Source organism: Seriola aureovittata, chromosome 2 (assembly GCF_021018895.1).
Source record: "Seriola aureovittata isolate HTS-2021-v1 ecotype China chromosome 2, ASM2101889v1, whole genome shotgun sequence".
In the NCBI taxonomy this organism is placed as follows: domain Eukaryota; kingdom Metazoa; phylum Chordata; class Actinopteri; order Carangiformes; family Carangidae; genus Seriola; species Seriola aureovittata.
The window spans coordinates 24443418-24464999 of record NC_079365.1 but is presented as its reverse complement, the minus strand read 5'-3'; the positions used below and the strand labels follow the sequence as shown (position 1 = coordinate 24464999).

The 21582-nt window shown below is 39.5% G+C and overlaps 1 protein-coding gene across 3 annotated transcripts in view; it reads right to left on the bottom strand.

The window, feature by feature from the left end:
* Window positions 1–21582, bottom strand: part of LOC130186287 (metabotropic glutamate receptor 4-like) — a 178837-nt gene that overhangs the window by 126261 nt on the left and 30994 nt on the right. The window lies entirely within an intron of this gene.

The window sequence follows — 21582 nt, the reverse complement described above, 5'->3', positions numbered from 1 at the left end:
ACAAAGTCAGCACGTCAGTAATTAACTTGGTGAGCGGTTAGGTAAAATAAGTGATTGAAAAAAGGGCCTTTAAAGTTTTTTAATTATTTTTTAATTATATATTTGTTAGCTTAGCTCACTGCTCAGTGACTGTACCGAGCTAACACTAACGCTAGCTAACCTCAACGTCAACAACGACAAGAGGCAGAAAAAGAACGATGGCATCCATTAAATATACTGTACTGTACTCTTTGATTATATAAATACTTACTTATTGTCTTACAGTATAAGGGAATGATTGTTACCATAAGTGTTACAATGTGGGACCCCTATAATTATTTTAGAAAAACTTTTCAAAATTTTTTCAAATTTTTAGCCAGTGAAAATTTGCGACCAGTAAAACTGGTCAGGAAGCCACTGGGGAAAATGTTATGTTTGACATTACAGAACTTTAACTTTAATTTAAGAAAATTAACTGCAGAAAATGCAGCGGTTACGAGACAGCCCACTGCTAGATCTGAAATGATACAATAATACAATCATAAAACAGATACACAAACAGATAACTGAATACAGCATCTGTCTACACCCCTTGTGTACATCTGTCCACCACCATAGCGACGTCAGACTAACACCTGTTCTTAGTTGTGCCTCTGTCATGTAATCCTTTCTTTCCTTACAAAGTGAGCAGTTCATAGTCAAGCAGATGCACTGTGATACAGGCCTACACTTACTCCATCATCTCCTATATTTATCTCATTTACAATGTGTTTTTTTTGTTTGTTTTTTTTTTCCTAGAGGTGTGAACAGAACACCTTGTTGCATCATCCCACAGCGTGATGCCAGGAGATTTTCCACTTAATGTGCTGTGCTGCTGTGTGTTTGACTGTGCGCTGGAACTGGGAAACTAAAAACACTTTTGATACACAAGTGTTCACACCTTTCAATTAACACTTGGGAGGCATGAAGGCGAATGTCACTGAGGTACTAAAAGTAGATAGGGGTGTTTCATCATCACGTCTACGTTCAAGACACTTTCTTTAAAAGGAAAATCCCAGTTTATGGCAACTTCAATGATAATTACTGGGATCTGGGAATTCAGTGACATTGCTAAAAAGAAGTCAGACAAGGTGAGAAACACAAGCAGATTGTACAACTCTTTAAATAACTTTACATAAGCCAAAATGTATTTAGAAGAGTCAATCAAGGTAAACAGTCAAATTATTATACAAACCGTCCATTATTCAGTCTGTCACACTTTACAAACTGATTTCCTGGCTCAACTTTAACCCTACAGCATCATACACGCCATAGGTGTGAGCACAGAGTTTTGCTTTGCAATGACTTAACATCGGGCAAGCTACTCATTTGTTCTTTGAGTTTGTCCTTCAGGCTTGGTGCAGATTTAACAGGGTAGTCATGTTGCCTTTCCTAGACTGTAAAAACAAAGAACAAACATCTCCTATTCACAACAAAAGCAACAATTTCTGTACATCACAAGAACACTTCGCACATCCATTTAGTGAGGCATGTGCATAGGAACAAGACGAGTGGGTACGAAGTAGCAAACCAAAAATCGGGCACACTATCTGACTTGCAATAATCAATTTATTTGCAATATCGCAATGACGCTAGATCTTGATTTTGTGGATTGTGGAAACTATGCTGTAATCTATGTGAGCTACAGTTAGCCTAGCCCACCACTCCAGCACTAGCAACCTATGGGTACATCTCGAAAATATGCAACCAAATGAACACCTAATACAAGTACTTATGTCTCTCGTTGTATTGGTTTGCCCTCGGATGGACATAATGCACAAAAATAGATTACATTGGTTAAAAACAATGTGTTTCTTTCTCAAGGGAATAATCCAACGCCATATTTGGCCAAAGTGCTACTAGTAGGGCTGATTGATATGGAAAAAAAAAAATCGTATTGCAATTATTCTTGTTCGATATTGCAATTGCGATGAGTCACAATTTCAGTTGGAATGGCCATTTTTGCATTTCATTTTCACTGAAAAATAATAATAATATTGATTAATTGTTTAGCCCTAGCTACTAGTATGGGACAGGCTACAAAAACTTCTCACAAGAATACTGGATAGATATAATCTACCATGTCTTTCGAACTCCATGTATCCAGTTTCTTAATGGACACTTTTTGTTTAAAATATGTCAAAGCTCATCCAGAGCCACAGAAGCATTATACAAATGTTTTTACAGACAGAGTCGTGCTGAACATGACTAGTGAGCTAATGTTGTGTAAAATCAGTTAAGCACCCCTTTTAAGTTCAATCAAAGATATGGCACCAGCTATGCATCATTGTCGTCATCAGTCTAATGGCAGAATGCCATGTTGTGTTTAAATAACGAGGGAGAATCCGTTAAACATATTAACACGGAGACGGTTTTGGTGAAATGTATCAATTTCAGCCCTTCTCCCTCTTGATGCTATTCATACAGCGCATTATTTTTCTGTTAGCGGATTATTTGTCTTTGACTAAGGTTGTTGTGATGCTGAAAAAATGAAATCCTCCTTCAGTGTTCACGTCTGTGCAGAGCGCAGCTGATTGTTTTTCACAGCTTAGCATATGTTGGTATTTGGAGCGGTTCATTTTTCCCTGCAGCCTGACCAGAGCTTTTGTCCCTGCTGAAGAGAAGCCCACAGCATGATGCTCTCATCATCCCGCTCACCAATAATGGCTACTGGTGAGCAGGATGATGAGAGCATCGTACTGTATTCTGTGGATTTGAAGGCTGTGAAGTGATGCGTCTTTTGTGTTGAATTTGTGGGGAGTTATTAGTGTTCCAACACCATGATTGCCTGTATGCAAGACATTTCTTTTGGAGAGGACATGCTCCGTCATGGTTTCTGGAGACTAACAGCATCTTCTTATGAAATTACGACAGGACCAGCATCCATTTTCCATCTTACCACTCAACCAAGAACAGAACAAAACAGCCCTCCAAGGGCTTTTAAATACACATAGTGGCTGGGCCATACAGCACTGCATTTGTTTTAACACGGCCTCTTAGCTTACCTGATGAGCTTCCCTCTTGCACTATCATCAATCTTGGAGCCTGATCTAGGTGAGGTCCTGGTGGCAACATATTTCCTCCACCTTTCGATTATAGTGCTCTTTAAGTTCCACGGTTTATTTGTGGTCTTTGAATCCTTTTTTTCCCATCCTTGTTCTAACCAAAAATGTTCAACATTGAGATCTAAAACACTTTGCGTTGGCTCAGTTCTCGACAGCCTGCCGACACTCAGCGATATGCTGATTTTAATCATTCAAATAAGAATTAGTTTAGTAGATGTCAGCTGAAATGTGAAGCTTTCTATTCACTATGGAATATGATTATTTAAGTCTTCTTAGAAGAGCTATGTGGGTGTGAACATGACAATCTTTTTCGTTTTTTAGAATTTATTTAGACACACATATAATCATAGTTATAGTTTATTAATACTATATATAGTTAAACTAACAATCTACAGAATATCCTGTATGACTGATGATTATATATTTTTTCTTTCATTAGTAATTAATGAAAACTTCATTAAACCATAGGGATAATTCAGGATAATTTAAACCCGGATCTTGTTTTATTATGTTCCTCCATATTACGGATATATTTGGTGTAAATTTCTGGTTTTTCAATTTCCCCCAGTACAGAGCTTCTTTTTTTTTTTCATTTTCTTTTTCTTTGCCTGGGTGTCTAGTTTTTCAGTTCTGTCCTTCAGGGCGAATAGACACCAAACATCAACCACATAATAACTAGGTTCTCTGTAAGTGTGTAAAACATGTAAACAGTGTCGATGCTACCATGACAATCGCTTTAGGAAACATTTTTTCTGGTCTGGTACTGCTTCACGTCTGCAGTGAGGAGCTGTGTGCTCATTTTACAAAAGAGAGTGAAATATACGCATCACATTACTGATTGAGACTTAATTAATCTTGTGTGCTTTTAGGGGCTGATTTTTGGGGCCGCTCTGTCCAGGGCACTGGACAGCTGTGATCCCACAGTTGAGATCATTTTTCAGTTTTTAGATGCATCTGTGTTTTCATCTTGAACATTCAGCACCAAAACATTAACTCATTTCAGAGGTTTTGGTGTGTCCTGACTGGCAGTAATTTAGCCAACCACTCACCGCTGATGAATATGTGTTGTGCTGTTGGCTTTAATCACCAGCTCCTGACAAGCTTAACCAACACTGCCAGAAATATGGATCTTTATTCAAGACAAAAATGAAGCTACTGTCATGGATGTGATCCCTTTCTTCATTTCCTTTCTTCTGAAGAACATAAAAGGTAAATAAATGCTTCTGGTTAGGTAGTTGTCACTTTACAGTTGGACCAAACCTACCCAGGGATACAGTGCACAGAAGCTTTAGTCTCTCAAAGTTGACTCTAATCAGTTTGCTTCTCCTCCTGTTTCTCACACTCTGCTAAGTTGATGTGTGTGTTTCTTTAATTAAAGCCCAATCTAAAGAGTGTACAGCTGTTTTATCAGCCTGAGAACCCGAGCTGTCAGCAGCAGGCTGGATCGTCGTCGGTCTGTTGCTCCGTCTTGTCCAATCATGTATATGTATGTACATGACGTAGTGCAACACAGCGTCTCTCGCAGTGACAGCTGAGCTGCGACCGTTGCTGCGGGTGAGACAGCGAGAAAAGCAGCGAGTGATGACGAGGAAACAGCTTGTTGACAAATAAGTTGATTCTGCTCAAAGACGACAGCTGTGCCGGCTTTGTTTACTCAAGGTTCACGATATTGCCGGGACAAAAGACTGAATTCTCACTGAATGGAGAAGTAAACATGCCATACCGTGCTAATGCCATTTGGCGTAAGTCTGTTGTGTTAATGAATGATAACACCTTTGTAGAAAATGTTACGGTGAGGTTGGAATACGCACGCTTCCTCTTTTTTTTCGCTGGGGGAATTGTAATGTCATTTATTTACTGTGAGAGCAAAGGCACAAGTTCTTAATGTAGAATTTGGTTTAAGTTGATTCAGTCTTTTAAAACTAATCAATAAAACCATATTTATTCTAACTGCTCATTTTACCAAAACAAGTATTTTGCTAATGATAACTGGGCTTTTAAAACTAGCTCAACCCCTGAGATTTACATCCAGCAAATTGCAGAAGTATTGACGTTGGAAAAATGAAGATGTAATCATCTCCTAAGTGACACTTTCTTTCCAGTTTGACTGCCTCTCATCAGGTTTGTTGAGTCCTGACAATTAATACATACAGAAACTATTGATTCATAATGAGATATGAGTGAGACAAGATATTAACTGCTGTTTTCTCATTTCCTCTGCAGTTGACTCTATGTGCAAGTGTGTCAGTGGATGTAGACATGGAGACATGTAAGTTTGATATTGCAAGCATATGGAAATATGCATTTAAACAAAAAAAAAACAAATTATAATGTATGTTAATTCATCTGACTTTTTTTCTTGATTGACATTAATAATTATTATTCTAATTGGCATCAAACTGCAAGAAAAAAAAGGATTTGAAATCAAAAACTGGGGCACATCAAGATCCAAGAGGAATGAGAAGAATTGTCCTTTGATCATATCAAAGCAGCCAGAATCAAAATTAAATCGTGAGAAACTTAGAGATTCCCACCCTTAGCATTCCCATCCACAAAGGACAGATGTTGCCTCTACTGAAAGCAGCTGACAAGATACTGGTCAGAATTGATCAGACAGACACGCTATGTGACTACTTAACATTCCCTAGCAGTCAGAATTCCCCTAATTGCTCCATTGATGCTGCTCTCTCACACAGAACATGAGCCTGGCATTTAACGCCACCAGAAAAATAAGTGAAACCCAGGAGATTGTTATAACAAGAGGGATTCCTCTCTCTTCTCTCAACACTTTCACAATTAACACCACGTATCAAAACCTAATGTATATTTATCATAATAGTTATTTAAAAGATGGTTGTTGCCATTTCCAAATAGATGAGAAATGTAACTAAATAACGAAAGACAGGGTTGTGCCGATGGACGATGATATGGGTGTTCGGCGATCATCAGAACGATCGTCTCTGCAGATGTCAAGACGATACTTGACCCATTTTCCCATTAATGTAACTTATTATTTGTAGTATTAAATTAATATTAAATTTAATTTGTCCTGCCAGTTTTCACGTATATAACAACATATAACCGATGCTTGCAACATGCGCGCACACACACGCACGCACACACACACGCACGCGCACACACACACACACACACACACACACACACACACACACACACACACACACACACACACACACCAGCTTATTATAATGAAGCGCTGCTTGTTGTGTGTAGGTGCTGTGCTGTGATTTAAGAGCGGAGGAGATAAACAGACAGACACAAAACGCCATTTAGTTGGATTTCTTGTCTTGGCCAGTGAGAGAGGCGCATTAAATTATGATGATAATTTTGTTTTAACCATAAAATGTATTTGTCATCTTACTGTTATCACTCACAATTTCCTTGAAAGAGAGAGAGAGAGAGAGAGAGAAAGGGAGGGAAGCAAAACGGGGCACACTCGCTTTTTTGGTCACTCCTCTCTCTCTCTCTACGGTAACGTAACGTAACGTAACGTAATATAATAGAGGAAATAACAACATTAGCAAACTACATACAACTCCCTCATGTTAATCACGTCAAATCTAACATGATAAACATTTTTAGGAATAAGTACTGATATTATACCAAATAATTAAATGAGCATAAGAGAAAGATTTAAAAGGTGATTGTGGCTCCACTCACATTAAATAACAAATCTTTCCTAGTGTATCTTTAAAACCTTTATAAAGACAACCATCATATTCATTTTTTCTCCAGTACATAACACTGTATTCATTTCAGTACATTATTAACACTTGCATGTGACACAAGGCTGTCTCGGGGAAGCTTCCACCATGTGCATGTTATGTCAGCGGAGCCCAGGCTTGGCTGTGGCCTGTACCCACAGCATGCAGCAGCGTCTCGGCCAGAGGCAGGTTCCATGGGAGCATTTGTTCCCAGATCTCTTCATCATCGAGCGCGTGCTAGACGCTGTGTGTAATGGTGCCTGGCATGCCTCACTGCAGACTGCATTCAGTCTGCGAAAAGTACATACAGAATCAGATGGCAGGGGGCTGGCAAACGTTCTTCCACAATTCCTGACAGGTCCAGTGGTCTTTTCACAAATAAACGCTCAGGCTACACACACACACACACACACACACACACACACACACACACACACACACACACACACAGGTTGGAAGCAGCCGTATGCTCACATTGCTAAAACGTGCACGTACGCACACAGACACTGGTGTGTGCGAGTACAAAAAAGGAAAACACACAAGCGGAGTTTGTTTGCGGTTTCTTGGCACTGTTTGGCATTTGTCGACTTCAGTGTCGGACTGACAATCACTATAGGTCAAACCAAATTACCTGTTGTCTAATGTGCTTTGAAAACCAGCCGGCCTAAATAAGTACTCACTCAACCATACTCCCGCAGCCTTAGGAAAAATACTGAGACTTTTTATCTTTAGAGAGGATATGATATGGCAGATTTTTTTTTCTTCAACCAGATGTCACACTGTGGGGGAAAAAAAAAAAAAGTGCCATAACAGGATTTAACTTCTCTCTCCACCCTGGTCAATCTGACATTACAGCATCTTGACAATCGATCTCTGCTGCTCAGCCAAGCTGCTTGATAAGAAGTGCTCAGACTTCCCATAGACAGCTAATTATGTTTTGTGGGCACAGCCTGGCCTTTTCCCTGTCTGACACCAGTCTATTACAGCAGTTATCAGTAAGCAGCTGTAATCACCTGTATAGGAGTTGTGGGAATGATAAGGATGAAAAGAGCATAGCTAAGGCACCGAAGACTGACCCCTGACCATCAAAGATCAATACATCATCTTGTCCAATAATAAAACCACAACGACCTTTTGCCTTTCAAGAGATATATTAGGCCACAATGTGATATGGACCTTTCATGATAAACTGACATCTACGATCGCTGCTTTGACAACATCAGTACAATATCCACATCCAAAGCATTTCATGTGTTTACCATGATAAAACACACTGCAATTGTTTTTTAGACCCGGCGTTTCTCAGTAATACCAAGACGGGCGATATGACACAATCACATAGTTCACTGGTCTGTAAATCTAGCCGCGAAAATATTTAATCAAGCTTGTGCAGCTCAATATCAAATCAATACTCCTCCATTTTTTTTTCACAGCCTGATTAGCACATGCCAAAGATCACCATAGCTACAGGCAGGGCCATCGACACAACTGAACGGTGCTATTTGCATTCAATCCACTGCCATTCTCCATCTGAAAGATAGTCCAATGTAGTGTGGACACATCTGCCCTTTCCTTTGCTTTACTCCTCTGGGCCTGATTGCTTATTAAAGACTCAATACAGACATGGGTGAAATAGCATTTTTTCTCTGACTGTAACTAATGACTACGTCCATTACCATTACTTTCTGAATCTATCAAATCATTGTTTTGTTCACGTCAGAAAACGATGAAAAATTCTGATCACAATTTCGCAGCAATCAAGGGTCCAAAACCCAAATATGTTCAGTATCTACCAATCATTTCAAATCTACATTCTTCCTCCCTGAAGTATTACATGGGTTTAGTTTGCTGCAAACCACAGTGTGTGTACTACCATGTAAAACTGGTGTTGAGAGACAAATAAACTCAGGATTTCATGCATTTACTGCACTATTAAATGTTAAAGCATTGGGTTTATTCACACTGCCACACTGTTAGAATCAATATTGGATGATGTTTGGAGGATTTTGTGATGAAAGAGTTCTATTTTTTGTTTTTGGCGAAACAAATTTCCCACAACTTGCTTTGTCTACTTTTAACAGGACAACTTTTATTTGTGGTTGTGACTGTATTCTCAAAAAACTAAAGAAAAAGTATTAAAAGCTGGACAATACAAGGCTGCATCTAAGTCTGCAAATAACAATTATTTTCATCATTGAATAATCATAATCGCTATTATTTTCTCAATTCATTTATTAATTGTTTGGTATTCAAAGCGTCAGACATTTGTCCTTCAAAAGGTGAAAGTCCTTGTTTTGTCTGTCAAAAATATTAAATCAATTCTCTCCAAAGACAAAGAAAAACAGAAAATATCATATAATATGCACATTTTGCATTATGCTTAAAAAAATGAAAACTAATTGATAATCAAAATTTAATTTCACTTCATTTTCAGCCCTATTGAAACCAATATCACAAAATTAATAATCATTCATCACTCCATACATCAGCATTACAAGAACAATAACAAATTTAGAGCAAAAAAATCAGTAACATATTTTTTAGTTTTTACTTAAAATATGCTTAGAATCATTCATGTTGACAGCCCAATTTGGTGAAGCAATAATACCATTAGAGCTGCAATGATTAGTCAATAAATCAATTAGCTGAGAAACAGAAAACTGACAGATATCTTGATTGATAATTGAATAATCATTATATTAAGGCTTGAAACAAAAATGTAAAACATTTGCTGGTTCCAGCTTCTTAGATGTGAGGGTGTTGCTTCTTTTCTCTACTTTATATCTTTGTAAACTGAATATTTTTGGCTTTTGGAGTGTTGGTTGAACAAAACAAGACATTTGAAGACATCACCATTGACAAAACAATTATTCAGGAAACTCATCAGAAGTCATAATGAAGATAATTATTAGTTGCAGCCCTAATAACTAAATGATTGTATCTCACAATACGTTCCCACTTAGCCTGAAATGGACAGTTACTGAGCACTTTATTGGGAACAATTCTTATCAATCAGCCAATCATGTGGCAGCAGTGCAACCCACTCTTTACAACTGTGGTTTGCACAAAAGCCTCTCAAACAACACAACACATCAAACCTTGCTGCATCAGCAGAAGACCACGTCAGATTCGACTGCTGTCAGCCAAGAACACAATTCTGAGGCTGCAGCGGACACACGCTCACCAAAAGTGGACAGATGAAGACCCGAAAAACACAGCCTGACTTCAGTGTACTTCACTCACCGGAGCACCTCTGGGATATGGTGCAGCGGGGAGATTGGCAGCGTGAATATGGAGCTGACAAATCTGTAGAAATGATGTGATGCAATCATGTCAACATGGACCAGAGAAATGTTTCCAACATCGTGTGGAATCCATGCCACGAAGAAATGAGGCTGCTTTGAGAGCAAAGGCAGGCCGTACCCAGCATCGGCATGGGCGTTCCTAATAAAGTGCTCGGTGAGTCACACGCCACCAGTGGCAAATCAGCAGACGTAACTGTGACTGCAGTGAATTGTCTATTGAAGCCACAGACAGTGGAGAAATGTATATATCTATTTCCTCTTCATTTGATTTCTCTATACGTTCTTAGCAGCCGTCAAATATAAAATGAGTCTTGAAGGGCTGAACGAATACCTGACATTTACCGCTCGCATTAATTTCAGCAGTGCTATTTTTTCCATGCCTCTTTATTCCTTTTACATACCACATAAGGGAGGAGTGGGCATCAGGCATAAGGAGGAGAAAGTAGTCTAACACATAAAACACACACACACACACTCTCTCACACCTATAAGCAATTTACAGTGGCCACACTGACCTGACCTACTTGTGTTTGGACAGTGGAAGGAAACTAGAGCATCTGGAGGAAACGCAACACCATCATGTGTTCGATGTACCGACTCAAAACAGAAAATACCAAGAGACCAAGATATTTGAAAGCAGAACACAAAATTCTCCACGCAAACCCTTTGAACATGGCCAGTCTCTCGTTTGGATGTGTGTTTTCAGCATTTTGAGTAACTTACCAAAGTAGATTTTTGAAAGTGATTCTGCTGCTCCAATATGAAGTTGAGAAATCTGCTCTGATTCAAATCTGTAGAATCACTTCTGCTTGAGGCCTGCATTTGATTTCATAGGGTGAATTTGGGGCGACATTTGTTTTTCAGGTGAAGAGTTACAAAAAAATATGAAAGGGTAAAAAAAAAAAAATCAAACTAGGTGCATCTCAAGTGAACCACCAATGGCATTATATTGAGCATTACAGTTGGATTTTGCCTTTAATAGAAGTGGCTGATCCTGCCTGAGACATAGTGCTGTGTAGAGCTGACACTCACAACAGGAAATGCCTTATACCACAGTGAAAGGCTGCAACTTTAAATAAATTATTTTATTTACTGATTAATCTGCCAACTATTTTCTTGACTAATTGATTAGTTGCTTTGTCTATACAATTTCTGAATACAGTAAAAAAAAAAAAATCAAAAACAAACCTACCCCATTTTTCCAGTCTAAAGTGAAGCTTCCTACGTGTTGTTTTAACAGCATAAAAACCCAGATAGCAGGGAACAAAAACACATTCGTCGCATTTTTTTGTAAAATTATATGAATGATCGATCAATTAATCAATTGTCAAAATAGCTGCTGATTCATCTTCTGTCAATCAGCTAACTGATTCATTATTTCAGCTCTACTCCGGCAGGCGGCGTTCAAAGATTTTGCTGTCACTCATCTATTTTTCTTATGCCTGATCAGTAAACTAACTATTGTTTTTCTTTTTGTTGACACAAATTAGAGGAACCATGTGACTCATGAACAGATCATCATGACACCAAACTGTGAGAAGATTAAGGGGTGGCAGTATTTTGGGTTTTGACATCGCACATGGAAAAATGGTGGATAGAGATGAGGCTCCTTACTGTAACATGGCTGTTTGTAGCCTCATAATCGCAGTACATTTTCATTTTGTTTCACTTCAAATCACTAAATGAATCTCAGCTGAAGCATGAAGTGAACATCAATTCTATAATATAGTTACAGATTCGCCTACGTGGGTCATATATATGATAGTTCTCATTCATTTGCACTGTTCTGCTGTCCTATTCAGTGGTTTACTATAAGAAACACAGACACACACCACTGAAGCGGTCACTTTTTCAAAGAAATCAACATTGATTCTGTGCAGTAAAATCTTTGACTGCATTGAAAGCATACTGAGCCAGGGGGGAATACAAAAGGCAATTTTCACAGTGTTTGTTTTCATGTTTGAAGGAAAAATGTGTCCGTCAAACAGGAGGAAATTTCAAGTAACTGAACAGATATACACAATTAAATATGTAAACAAACAGCCCGCAAGACACACATGCACATATGTGTTCAAAGCCTGCCACCCACACACAGCACAGACAAACACAAGACTCTCTGGCGTGTGAGGAAAACGGACAGATGGATCTAGATTCTGGATGGATGTTTGTCAACTCTCGAAGACACACAAATGTTGTTACGTCGGATTTGCATGGACAATCGGTCGCTTGTATTTGGTGAGATGAGATCACAACTAAGGCAAAATATAATTATAGAGCAAAACAATATAATTATACGGGAATGTACAACATACACCAAACAAATCCTACGGAAGAGGCCAGCACCTGCCTCCTGTAATTTGTCTCCTCCACTCAAGCATGACAAACAGAGTGAAAAAAAGAAAGAAAGCACTTCATGAAGGATCACAAGAAACGTAATCAGGAGTTACTCCTTATTTAAAAAGAATTTAAAATCACTTCCAATCTTTCAAGTCTGTGAAACCTCAAGATGTCTTTGTCATATATTCCTACAGTTGTTGTTGTGTGTCTGTCTTGTGGCCTTGTTGTCAGAACTTATCGTTTTCAGACAAATGAGTCACCATGAATCAACACTTACTCATGTAGCAGCAAAATAAAAGAAGAGGAAAAGCAATAATAAAGATAGTGTCCAAGTGCGAGATGGTGTGGGTGCTGAGTGAAGAGATAGCACTTGGATTTTATTTAATCAGTTCATTCATTACGTCAAAGCAAAGTAGCTGGCATGTTACTTTTTAAAACCTGAATTAAAAATTTTTATTTTTTTTGAATGAGGATTGTACTCAACATTCGTAAACTATAACATCATGTTTTTATGTGGTGGTGCAGTGTTTGTGTGGTGGCACATAATCAAATTCATTTCTGATTTAAAGGGGCTTTATGTTTTTAGTTTTCTCTGCCACAGAAAGAGGTTTCTTGCCACGAGCAAATGGGGGTGATTGTATCTTGAAAACACTTCAGCCATTTTTATGTTCTAAGACAAGAGGTTATAATACGCTCTCTGAGCAGCGCCACATCTTCAGGGCAGATTGGATCCCAAAGTGACGAGACGGGCGGGGGCTAGCTGGTTAGCTCGCTAACTTCATCGAAGAAAAGGAGTGAGACACGAGAGTAAATATTGGCATTGCTTTACGCTGCTGGAGACAGCTGTTGCTGAGTAGAGGAATGAAGCTTTCTGAACTCGCAACATTTCTTCTAGACTGTAAGTAAACAGTTGTTAATGCTAACGTTAGCTATGTAGCAATTACAAAACTTACAAATAGCTTAACTTTATGCTCATATTTATCAAAAGGTGTTTGGTCTTCACTGGTGAACAGGACTAAAATATGTCCATCCTTCCAGGGGAGATTTGCTGCCTCTAAAGAAACCGTTGTTGGAGTTGTACATTGTATGACATCAGATCCATAAGCTACAAGTAGCCTCTTCAGTAAGACTTGATATCACTTAGCAAACAAGTGCACCGCAAATCAATGTTGCACTGTTTGGAGTTAAGTTTCTGTGACAGGCTGTTGTTTGCACTGACAATCTAAATGAACCTGAAGCGCAGGGCAGGAAAGAGACCGAGCAATCTGAAACAGTGGTTCTCAACCAGGCGGTCGGCACGCTGACAAGCAGTCACAAGATGAATTTGAGGAGCCCCAAAATAACAATTTCTCTTTTCAGACTTTCTTCTAACCTTTCCTTACAGGATCGTTTTAATTACTGCTCAAGAGGATAGGTGCAGGTGGAATGATGAGCTGGACATAAAATGCAACATAAGAAACGGGAACCTTCGAGTAAAAACGATGTACGTTTGCAAAAATAAATAACATAATCAGTGAAATTGGCAGTCTACACAGAGTTATGTCAAATGTCAAAGGCGCACTTATAAACTTAATCTTATATGATCACTGAGTCATTGATTTTTCTATCCATCTTTCTATTTGTATTTGAGCCATAACTTTCCTGTATTAATGATCTTTTCATTTTATCCTGCATTGTGAAGCACACTGTAAAGTTTGTTTCAAGCCCTGTAAATTCATTATTGATCATCTTTCTGACACTTAACGATGATGATGGTTGACATATCCCTGGGATAACGGCTCACACATACATGTGATGAATTACTGGCACTGGCCCTATGATTAGCCACAGTCTTGCGTAATGACAGCTACTTCATTGAAACTGTACTTTCTCTCTTTGCCACTCTTCTCAGTGACAGGTCTAACAAGTGGTGGAGCGGGCTGACGTAATATATCAATATGCATACAAGATGTTTAAGGCATTTCCTACATCCACTTATGTCAAAATGCGAGTGGAAATGGCTGGGATTTATAAAACACAACCATATGCACAATGCAGCTTCATAAATCTGAGCAAAAGGATGTGTGTGCAGATTTCTGTCTTTGTGCATACACACAGTTTTAGATGTGAATCTACTGAGTTTCATGCATCTGGCTCCTGGACTATGAACTGGTTATAGTCCAGTTGTGATCTGGTCATAACTGGTTGGTGACAAGGGTCGCAAGAAGACATTGCTTCGACTGATTTAAACATGGACATGAATCAACAGCCAATGCCAATAAATGCTATTGAACTACCCACTGCCTTCATACAGCAAGACCTCCAGAAAAATGGCTCAGCAGCAGAGCTATCATCATTATGTTAAAAGCTGAAATTTTGGGTGGGTGGGAGTCTGATTTAGGATTTGGTCGCATCAGGGAAAAAAAACAACAACAAAAAAAAACACTTTTCACAAAATGCTCCTCTCATATGTTGAGAGAGACAGAGCCTTGCACTGTAGGTGCTGGCAGCGTGTGCATGAGCAGAATGAAATGACATGGATGATGCTGAAGCCCCTGGTCAGAAGAACAACCAGTTGCAGAGCGTGTAATAATTTCTGAGTGATCAAAATCAAAAAGTGAGGCACAACTATATCAAAACTGAATGTTAAATATCAGAAAAAGCGAGAAAGAAAATGTTGGCTTAGTAGCTGAACAATCAAACAGTCAGCATTTTGTTAATGGAGTAGTTGGAGGACAGAGAGGGCAGAGGAGGGTGGGGTGGGGAACCATGGCATAGGAAAATACAGAAAATGGAAAAATATCACCTCCCTGAACCGAGCAGGATTATTATCTGCAGCTCCCACAATGACTTGCACTACTCCAGCCAAAATGGCTCTCATTTTAAAATTACAAAGTAACAATGCCCTGTACAATCTTTCCATTTGTGCTGCTGCTTCCCTTTTTGATGTAATAATGATACAGTCCACTCGCCTTTCTAATAAATTTCCTCAATGGAAGTGTGCTTGTACTGAAACTTGTCACTGTAACGTATATCTGCAGCAGCAGCACAAAACTGCACGAACTATATAGTATATAACTTATTGATTTCACAGCATTTCAGACTCAAGTTTAAACCCGTCACCTTGTTGCATGAAAATGAAGCGAATCAACGGCGAGGAAGAAAACAAACTTTCATGGCTCCACGATGACGCAGTCAGTGTGGAAAATCGTATCGTCACTGGCTCACTGAATGAGTGGGTTTGGTTGTAGCGAGATGCCTCGATGGGCTGATACTAGTTTATCTTGATTTAGCTGTCATTCCCCCAAATGAGCAGCTAAATCAATTGTGACACGGGGCCGTCATTCTACTGTGTCACTGGAAGGTTTATAGGCATATAAAACCATCAGAACAAGATGAGATGAAGCATGAAATTTCTTGACATAAACCAGTTTTTTCCTCCCCTTGTTTTAAGAACTCACCATATGAGGGCCATAACGGGGGTTAAAATTAAAAGAAATGTACTGGAGGATTGACTGCCATAAAAGAAAGCATATTACCGCCTCTGCTATTTATCAGGTCGCTCCAGTCTTTTTTAAAAAGTGTGGGCAAACCGCAGTGATGAAACACAATAAACAGGGTAACTAATTTTCAGTCAAGCAGTGATGAAACTCAGTGTAAAGAAAATGAGTAAACGCTCTATAAAATAAAACTACTCATGCTAGATTTCAAGGACTGTCAAACTGAAAATCCCCTCATACATACAAAGAAAACATGACCAGAAATAGAAAACAGTTCATAGTCACATTCACGAGTCTCTTTTTTTTTTTTAGCTCTGATCTAACTCTGGCCAAAATCTAAATTAATACAAAAAAAAAAAAAACAGAACAATTAAATTTTATAGATTTGATAGATTACATTTTCTGTCGCCGAAGAGAGAAGAAGAAATGTCTGAAGTGTTGTGGTACGGTGACTGATCAAACCAATCTAACATGGACTGATTTTTACCAAACTGGTCTGAAGCTAAAATGTTTACAGGAGTAGAGGATCAACTGGGGGGAAATAACCATTAACTTGCTAAAAGAGGTTGCAACAAAGCAGATGGTGAGCACCTCTGGGAGAGAGGGATGTGGCAGAGCTCTGACCACAAAACAGCTGCAGAATGGATCAGCTCGCTCATTCAAGGAATCATGAAAGAGGCTGTCAACTGCTAATGAAATCTGCCATCCTCCTCACAGTTTGCTGTGTGGCTGCATTTCTGCTATATGCATATGCTTTAGACGAGATCGACACTGATAGCTTTTACTTTACAAGCTGTCATGTCCCAAAAACACACTTACGCACTCAGAAATGAGTCACAGGAATAGCAAATATAGCTGTAAAAGCAAACATTAGCAACTTCAGACTCTGAATTTGATTTCTTTTTATAAAAGGGTGTTTGAAATATGTCCTTTTTATATGCAAAATGTGCAAATTTATGTTTGCAAAATAAAAAAATTACACCATGAATCGCTTCTTTAATGTGACATGTCTCAATTCATTGTTTTAGATAGAAATATAGTACAGACGTCAATTCTAATCTGCCTAAAAACGTATTATTCACTTTCACGTTCATTATTTACCAGCTTTAACCAGCAATGTTATCATGTACAAAAATCCCACAGGAATTCATGAGAAAAAAAAAAAAAAAAAGGCTCAGAGATGTCAGCAATTCATATCTATGGGGTTTATCCGGCACTATATATTATTCGCTTTACTTTTCTGCGGACAGTTTGAGCGTTCAGACCAATTAAACTGCCTAAGATTCATTTCAGCAGTGCCATGCAAGAGAAACGTCATAACAGCACAAGCCTGGATCAAAGGTTGGGAAATGATCAAGTAGGTATTAATGATTTGTTTTTATTTGCTTCTGAGACTTTTATAAAAATCCCAGGTAGGCGATTTGTGGTTACAAGATGGTTGATAAGATTCCCCACACAATGTGCAGGTGCATAAACAATAACTCAGTAGGTCAGCTTCTGTGCCTCCAGTGTGAAACGTAGAAGCAAGAGCATGAACTTAAGTCTACGGGAAAATGTCAGAATGAGTGGGATGCTGGAGGGCCGGCGTGCTCTTGCATGAAAAATCATTTTCTACTTTTCCTCCTCTAAATGGATGTTTTTTTTCTCTTCGTGGTCCCTTTACTACTAATACTGGCCACTTCAGTGAATGTGAGATGGTTTGTCCAGCCAGCAGTAATGTCAGAACAAGGAGCCAGCAAAATGCTTTCCAGCGAGCATTAAAAGGCCAGAACGCTGTGAGCTTCTTATTCCTGGGTCGCTGGCTCTCCATCGTACTACTCATGTGCAACACGGAATGAAATAAAAATGAAATTTATAACATAACTTTTCCCTGAACAGGAGCCAAACTTTTGCTACAGCTGAGGTGAAAAGGAAATCCCTGTCAGGACCCACTGCAGAGATAAACACGCGTAATTGAGAGGGATAGACCTGGTAGTAGAAACTGTGTTGTAGGTGATGTGTGTCAACTTTATGAGCGCATCTGCTCCGCAAATGAATAATGTAATCATCTGACATAGCTCGTCTGTGATCATGAATTATCTTTTCCCCAACTGCTTGTCACAGCAGCTCCCATTTCACAGTGAACCACACTAAAATGTTCTTGAGCTGAAGCTCCTGGTCCCTGTGTTACTGTTACATAAGGTTGGAGTAAAATATTCATCAAGCTGCTCCGGACCACATCTGTATGCAGCTGAGTGCTGAGGAAACACTTTCTTTAAACCTGCTAACTACACCAGGGTGGCTGCCGCCGCTGCCGCTGCTGCTGCTGCCGCTGGGTTTAAAGTGGCTTTTCGTGCAAATGTGCTCGATTGCTTTTGTGTATGCTTGTGCCAAGTGTTTATATACATGTTATGTGTCTGAGTGGTGCAGTTGTGGATACTGTGTTTGTGTGTGTGGCTGTACAAGCATACAGTAATGCGCATGTCTACACGCCTAAGAGTCTGCCTGTCTTCATCAGTATGCTGAGTTGGTACTCGTGCGCATGCATCGCCTCCATTTAAAGCAAACATTTATGTCTCGCCGCAGTGCAAGTAGACATGGTTGTCCCTCTTCTCTCTGCATGCTAGATCATGCAGCAAATGTCTTGCTGGCGCAGGGCGTGTTATGAGACGGACATAAAGTTAAAACCTTCCGGGGCCATCAGCAGCTCCATCAGGACCAGGGGAACCAGCTGGCATCTGGCTGACCAGTGGATCCCTGGGAAGCTATAACTCAAGACCCTGTCTAAATGACCACACACCACTCTCCATTAAAGGTTTACTGTTTAATCTATATAACTGACCAGACTGCTTTACATCATGTCAAGAGCTTACTCTCTTTTTTGATTGTTGTAATGACTGTTATTCAATTAGAGTGGATGTTGATTGATTGGTGACCTGCCTTGCAAAGTGTTTGATTTTCAATAGTGTGACTCAGAAGCCAAAGTGATAGTAAATGAGAATGAACTGACAAAATCTCACTTTGTTGATCTGCTCACCCTGCCATCTGACTGGAGCTGCTGTCTTAACCTCCAGATGTCTGAATGTTAAAAAAAAAAAAAAAAAAAGGAAAGAAGGTAGAAAAGGGGGATGCTAATATACTGTACACACTGAGGATAAAGAGAAAAAGAGATCAGAGAAATCCAAATTAAATATGCAAGGACACCACTTACGTGCATTAATGAAGAGAGAGTGAGCACTGTGCTAATGACGAAGGATTTGAGGCTTCCATGTGAGGGTGGGATCAAGAACGCGCTACTGGAGATGCTCATTACTGTGGCCCACACCGTCTCTTACCTGTGTGAGCGCGCATATACGCATATTTTATGCGCGGGAGACAGGAAGGAACAGAGAGATCATACACACACGGCTTTGCATTCTCAGCGATGTTTTTATCAACACACAGGTATATGCAGCGCACACCCAGGTATAGACACATGCACAAGCTAAAGAAAAGACTCACATACATACATTAGAACATATGTATGATGCACAAAACTTTAGCCTGTGTGTGTGTGTGTGTGTGTATGTGTATGTGTGTGTGTGTGTGTGTGTGTGTGTGTGTGTGTGTGTGTGCGTGTGTGCGTAGGTGTGTCCTCTGTCACACTGGGTTCACTCGACAAGCTGCATATATATCCAACTCTCTCTCTCTCTCTCTCTCTCTCTCTCTCTCTCTCTCTCTCAATCACCATGAAGATTATCAAATCATACACAGGCTGCAGGCTGCTGTACTGGAGTGTTAGTTTTCTATGCTTTTTTGTGCATTAGTTAAACTAAGCAACACCTCACCTCACACCTCACCTGGGGTTGCTCTTACAGCTGAGTTTTCATAATCAACTCACCAATTTTAGCTGATATTTCATTCTTTTATTCTATTATTTTAGTGAGATGTTTGCTGCTTTTTGTTATCTAATATTCAACAATCAATATACCTCACCTAAAATTGTGACTAATGCTATGGTAGTCATGGCATCCACCCATTTATGCTACAGTGCAGCACACCTACAGAGCAGCCACCCCACACTAAAGTCCTACAGTTTAACAGCCTACATGTGAAGTCTCACGTTTTACCTCAAGACTCACATTCTACTGGTTTCACTCACATCACACCAGATTTGCGCTGTGAAACAAAAAGGGCGTCCTAATCATGGCTCGGTAATAATATCTAACCGCACTGTGGAGCGTGCTGAGCGTGTTGTAGAGTAGGTAGAGGAAGTGGTGCCACAGTTCGGTCTGGTCTGGTTCAGTGGTAGTCTAGCACTTGGCATCAGAGAGAGGGCGAGCACAAACGAGGGCGAAAAAACAGGGCACGCATGGCGCCGCTCTGCCTTCAGTTTCCACCACCTGTGGCCACAACCAAGGATTATTTTCATTACTGTTCAATGAGCCAATTATTTTCTCGATCAATTTATCGGTCCATAAAATGTCAAAAAATTGTGAAAATGTCCATCTCAATTTCCAAGACATCTTGGTTTTGTGCAAACATGTTTTTGAGTTTATTTTCAACATAAGACAGAGAAGATGTAACCATGGGATGTTTAGAATTTACGATTATTTTAATTTTGATTGAGTAATCAAACAAGCGTTTCAGCTGTATCATCACGCTTCTCTATTTCCATTACGTTAATGTCTCTAGAATTTTGAGGTCTTTTTTAGACGGCTGCACTGTTACGGCAGATGCTTTGACAAGAAGAGCTTCAAATCTGCGGCTCCTCAGCTAAGGATTTGAATCACTAACGTTTAGGGGGGCAGCCCTATCAGAATCCAGAGAGTAGTCAATAAGGTTAAAACCCGATTCCATGACAGTAAACACCTGGCCTGCTGAGGAAACTGACTCGGCTGCAGGGATAGTTTTGTGACCCAGCCACGATCTGACCTCGCAGTGCTTTGAAGCAAGAGACAAGGGAATATTGCCTGAATTAGACAAGAATTTTCATGCGAGATCAAGGTGAAGGAAAACTTTGGAGTCAGGATTATAGTCAGCTTTTTAACACAGAGGATCTGAAATACATTTTGAAGTTGGTTTTGAAGTCTGAGTGTTATCTGCTGAAGAATCCCTCATTCTAATTAAGACAGAATTTAAATAAGCCACTACCTTGCCAGTCCCACTGAAAGTGATGGGAGTTACATCCGTGCTAAACTGTGTAATTGTCTGTGAAACAATCTCAGGCACACGACAGCACTTAATAAAAAGTAATTCCTCCTAAAGTCAAAGAAAGGTGTATTATTTTGCAGCGAGCTGAGCCTTAAATATAGCAATCAAGCCTCCAGTAATGTAGAAAGAGCTATTAGGCTTGCCATAGCTGGCTGGATAGAAAATAAAATATGTGGTTAATAATTCATCAAATGTCCATGAACGGAACATATTTTTTCCATAGTATAAGAAGATGTAAACAGCAAACTGATTGGAAGAAAGGCTGTGGGGTAAAAATGAAATAAAGTAGTGCCCTATTAATCACTTCTGTATTGTGACAGGCAATACCTCTCACTGCTTAGCAACCAACCCCTCCAGGGCAATAGTCAGAGTGATGAGATTTACCAAGGGATCTCCTCTCTAAAGTTATGAAAGTGTCCATAGTGTGGCAGCACACATCTTACATGTATTGTTCCCCCGCACTGTTCAGCAGCTCATGCTG